Raw genomic sequence first — 6,000 nt, forward strand, 5'->3', positions numbered from 1 at the left:
CATGTCATGCAAAAGAATTAATAAGGTCGAATGTCTCATCCTAGGGCTTCAAACCCACTAAAAGAAAAAAATAGAAATGCAAAATAAAAAAATAGAGACAAACTATGTAAAAAACCAAAACAGTAAATATCAAATGCAAAATAAACATAAATTGTATAAAATATTGATATAATGAATCGTGAATGTCTTGAATAACTATTATAATTAATAATATGATTAAAACTAATATTCCCATCAACTACCCTCCAACTATCACATATGTAATTTGTTCCCTCAACCCTATTATCTCTCTTGCTCTTTCTCCATTTTTAGTGCGGGTACCAAGAATATCATTTTTAGTCTGTGATAAGGATTGTTCAAGACGGTACTCACATGCCTTAGAGAGACATGTTCATGATTCTTGTCCGCCAAGAGGAAGTTGCTTTCATTAGTGAAAAGATGTCGTTGAATATAATTGTGAGAAGCCATTGCGACAACTATATCTATTTAGGAAATGGGTAAGATGACATATTGCAAAGTATAACTCATTTCTCCTTATAAATACCAAAAAGTCATCTAAATGACACTGTACAAGGACGAATGTCTTTTATATAATAAATAATATATCATATATAATACAAGCTATTTTAAAACTTAATATCAAGTATTTAACAAGTGACAAATGACTTGGTTCGGAACATAAATGGACAAGTTCGAATATGTTCATGTTTAGTTTATTTAAACTTTGAGCTTTTAAAAATTATTCAAGCTTATTTATTTATTTATTTGAATGAATATGATCAAGTCTTAATGAAGCCGAGTTCGAGTAATTCATCAAATGCATTGGCTCATTTATAACCCTAAGAAGATGTAGCTTGTTTTTTTGAAGTTGGGTCACTTTAGTTTTGGATGCATGCCAAATAAATCTTAATTCGGACTCAAATAAATCAGTTGTTTTTATTGAATTAAATAATGAGTTATTCATCATTTTTGTTGATAAATAAGATAGTGTTATTCAATAATTTCTTTTAGATAGTATAGTCTTGCTCCGCGCTGAATATAATAACATAAAAATTATATATGTAGGGGTATAAAACAGTCAAAACATTACCGAGCCCATATTTTGTTCATATTTGAACATGTTCAAATTAGCTCATAATCGGCTTTATCTTGAACTTTTTAATTTTATATATTTAATTTATTTCAATTTATTTCGATAGGAATAAACTTTTTATTCTAAAATATTTTCAAAAAATTGAAAATTTGAATTACTTTCTGCTGCACACTACAGAAAAAGTATTCAAATCCGGCGTAAAATTGACGGTTTTTCATTCATCGGAACGGTTTTCTAAAGAGTACACTAACTTACGGATTTCATGCAGAATAAACCATTGGTATTTGGCAAGAACCAATTTCGACATACTATAAAAATCAACCGATCAATTTATCCATCGATTCTTGTCATATGATAAACCGAAAGGCTATTTGGTCCGAAAAAATTACACGCCGTTTTTCTCATCTTAAAAATTTGACGACCCTTTGATATTATCCGATAGTCTGCATGTCGATTACTAAGCTATTAGTAATCGTCCGTTAGGTTTTGTTGGAAAGCCATCAGAAACGACCTATTTTATCGGACTGACCAGCTTTTTCCTTTCAGATCGCTCGCTCCTCGACCTTAACGCCAAAACCTCTTGTATTTTCAGTATTGTTAACCATTTTGCACGTTTTTTTATTTAAATCAAATGTGAGTTCCATTCACACTTCCCTTTAGATTTTCATTCAATTCATACTATTACTTTTTGTGCATTTGGAGTTTTTGTGTTTTAGGAAAAGATGAAATTTTGCGCGCCCGTAACCGCTAGTCTGAACTCCTCGACTTCGAACCTTCTCCCATGCATTGATACAATCGAAATCATTTATCCGTTAATTATTTTTGGCTTTGCTTTCTAAACATAAGAAAAATTGATTCTTTGGTTTTATTCATAATTTTTGCTTTTATGTGACATTTTTTAGGGGGTAATGGGAATTTATTGTCAACGCCTAACTAAAAGTTTGATTATATTTTCTTTTATTTTTGGATAATTTATGGTTATGATTTTGCAATAGTGGATGGTTGGATTTTCTTTGATTGGGAATATAATGATTTCAAAATCATATGTTAAGGGATGTCTAGCAATAGATTTAAGGTAGGATTTAGGCAGGGTTGAATTGAAATTTTGTTAGACGGTCATTTTGCACGAAATAAATCATTCAATTCGGTAAATTTGGATTTCACGGATTTCAGATTTCCAATGTAAATCTTAGATTTATTAAATCCCACAACTCAGTAAATTTAAGTTTGTGCGCTTCGAATTTAAGGCACAGATCGGTAGCTGCCACGACGTAGCTCAGTAACTGTCAAATTATTTCACTGGATTTACATAATTTACTAAATCCATTGCCAGATAGTTTCCGGATTTAACCTATCCAGAATTTAGTAAATACAAATTTTTGACATTTACTAAATCCTAATAACTTAAATCTCTTATGTTGTCGGACAACACTTCAGAAATGTTAGCAAATAAATATATATAAATGTTTTATATCATCATTTATGTAGATCAAAAGTTAAAAATTTCTTATGTATATGAGAAGCATATATGTATATCACAAGTTAAGATTTTTTACATGGGATGTGAATCAATTTTGTGTGCTCTTGTTATTGTGTTATTTGATGCATAGGTTTTCTTAAATTGATTTGGGCATTAGTTTCTTAATCAAATGATGTAAATTTATAATAAATGATGACTTTGGTAAACAATTGTTCTGTACTTACCCTTAACTTCTTAAGCTTTCCCATCTTATTTTCCCTCGTTCATCATTTAGGTGAGGAGAGAAAAAGAGAAAATTTGACAAAGGATAGAAAGCTGTGATTTTAAAGTTCTAGAGGTTCTTTAAATAATTAGAACTAGTTGGAAAATTTGCTCTCCAACATCAAATTACAATGAGTAGGATATATTACATTATTACTCACACCCTCCATTGAATGTTTGTCTATATTCTTAACAATTATCTACTAACAAATTTCTATTAAGTGGTTACCTATGCATATGGAGGTAGATTTTGCCATTCACTCTTATAATGATATAATTATGCATGACCATATGTTAGTAGACTACATAATGTTGGAGAGTAAATTAGGCATGATGCATATAAGCTAGTCTAAAGTTTAAAGAAGTAAAAAGTTGTGGGAGTAAAATTAAATCTTTGGTGTAAGCTTTTCACAAAATGATCTTTTATATTATACTTATCGGAGAAGCCCGAAATTTTGACTTACAATTTCTTAAATTTGCTTTGAGATTGAATAATGTTCATCTTAAATTTTCTGAACGATAGGAAGAAGGAACTTCTTCTCATCACTTTTTATGATCATGTATGAGTCATATGATGCATAAATCGTGGCTTGTGATGGATGTTCTTGGCTCACTGCTCAGAGCCTAGGATTCTCCTGAATATCAAAGAAAAAGCGAGCAGGCGAAGCTCAATATGTGCTCCGACTACAGGAGCATGAGGGCCTCCAAGCACATTAGTAGAGCACTCCTACATACAAAGACAGAAGAGGGGGCTGGTGAGAATTAATTTAAGCAATTGACCTTATTGTAAAATAAATATATGCTTATAAATTTAAGAGGAAACAGGTCAGATTTTATAATTGTAATGAATCATCCATTATCGAATTACACGCACTCAGTCACAATCGGGCATCGGGCCAATAAAAATAGATCGGAAATCCATATGATTCGGATAATTTAGAAGATTTACTATTTTACAATTTATATAATTATTGAAGTTCATCTTATCTACCCTCCAAATAGGGGTGTAAACGAACCGAACACGAACGAATAAGGCTTGTGTTCGTGTTCTGTTCGTTTAAAATTTAGTTTGTTTGAAATAAGCTCGTGTTCGTTTCTTAAGCCAGTTTGACATCCCTAATATTAATATATAAAAATAATATTATATATTAATTATATAACTTATATTATATAAATATACAATATCTATATTAGTATATTACTACTATAGTATATTAATATATTATTATTATTATTTTATTATATATTATAATTTATAAAATTTAATGTTTTAAAATATAATTAATTTTTTATATACAATTATTTTATATTATTTTATATTTCAAACAATAACGATTCGAACACGAACGAACGCATTGCTGTTCGTGTTTGGTTCGTTTAACTAACCGAACGAAAATAATTTGTTCGCGTTTGTCTCGTTTACTTATCGAACGAATCGAACACGAACTCATTGACGAACCGAACACGAACTGTTCGCGAACAACGAGCTTTTTTGACAGCCCTACCTCCAAACTTCTCATAATGATTTTTTTTTTTTTTTTTTTGCTAAATATTTCTCAAAATCTTTTGGAAAAAATTTCACTGCATTACATACATACCACTTTCTAGGTATTTACATATATATTTCCGAAATAAAAAAAGAGATTCGACTAGTGATCTATTTTAGAAAAACTTGCTACATACCACCCAAATCTTATATATTTACATATCAAACACCTAAACTTATTTTTTTTACAAATATAACACCGAAATAATTTTTCAAAATATGTAAATTTAGCATTTTTAGTAAATAATAATACAAAAATAATAAAAAAATATTTATATTTAATTATTTAATTATTTCGAGCCAAAACGAGGAACGCTAATAAACAAATTTTGTGTGTTCGGTTTGTTTATAAATTAAGCTAAACAAAATTAGTTTATGTCAGACTCACTTGCTTCACGAACAAGAAAAACACGAACTATTTAACAAGTTGAATATAAGTTGGCTGTGAACGACAAACTTTTTTGCAGCCCTAATATCATATATGCATATAAACCTTTTAAAAAAATTAGTGAAAATTATTTAACTTTATTTCTCTCTTCTTTTATCTTGAATTCATAGTTATAAATACTAAAAGGCAAATTTACATGCGTAACTCACAAATCTTATGAATTTACTTATCTAACATCTTAAGTTTTATATGTATAGTTATAAAGTCTTAATTCTACAAATCTATATAAGACAAGTATATTTATTTTATAACAAAAAAATAAAAAATGACAATTTTAATGTGATACTAAAAACTTAAATGTCATGAAAGTAAATATTAAAGTTTACAAGACAGTAATGTAATAAGTGCTCGGTCAATTGGAGAAAAATTTGTGTACGTAAGATGTACGCAGCGTTGCGTACGTTAGGAGATGTCATACTGAGGGTATTGAGGGGTTATATCCGCGTTATATCCCTTTGTAACTTTCATGTAATCTAATTATAACCTACAAAGATATGAAAATAGAAATACGGAACTTAGGTTATAAGTAGGTTACTGGGAGGTTACATGAGCTATAACACAGATATAACCCCCCAATATCGGAGATATAACATAGATATAACCCCTCAATACCCTCTGTATAAGCTCTTGACATACGCAGCATTGCGTACGTTTTACTTACGCAAATTTTTTCTCGGTCAATTGACGGTCATCTTAGATCAGAACCATCCAACCGGTGTGTAGAGCCCGCGCCGAACAAAATTCAGGCTGCACGTACGTGAACCGGGCCGGCCACAGATTGGAAGAAATCAATCGCATATTATATTCTTCTCCCATTTCACTTTTAAATCCATCAAAAGTTTAAATTCGGACATCGCTGGATTGAAGAATAAGCCCACGGCCATAAATTGACCCACGGAGTCACCGTTGACAATGACCAAAAAGTCGCGCCACCGCTTGGTTGTTAGTGGGTGAGTAATTAAATACGTCTTCATCTCTCTCATTCTTTTTATGTCCTGCATGCCGCCTATTGATCCAGTCAGCACAAGAACAAAGAAATAAAATTTTTGTTGATATGGATTGTTATAGCACTCCAAAAATATTATTTAGTAATTAAGAATGTGGCCAATTTTCGTATATATATATATATATATATATATAATTTTAGAAAAATATGAAATCAAACTGACCTC

This window comes from Phalaenopsis equestris, unplaced genomic scaffold, assembly GCF_001263595.1.
Source record: "Phalaenopsis equestris unplaced genomic scaffold, ASM126359v1 Scaffold000517, whole genome shotgun sequence".
Taxonomy (NCBI): Eukaryota; Viridiplantae; Streptophyta; class Magnoliopsida; order Asparagales; family Orchidaceae; genus Phalaenopsis; species Phalaenopsis equestris.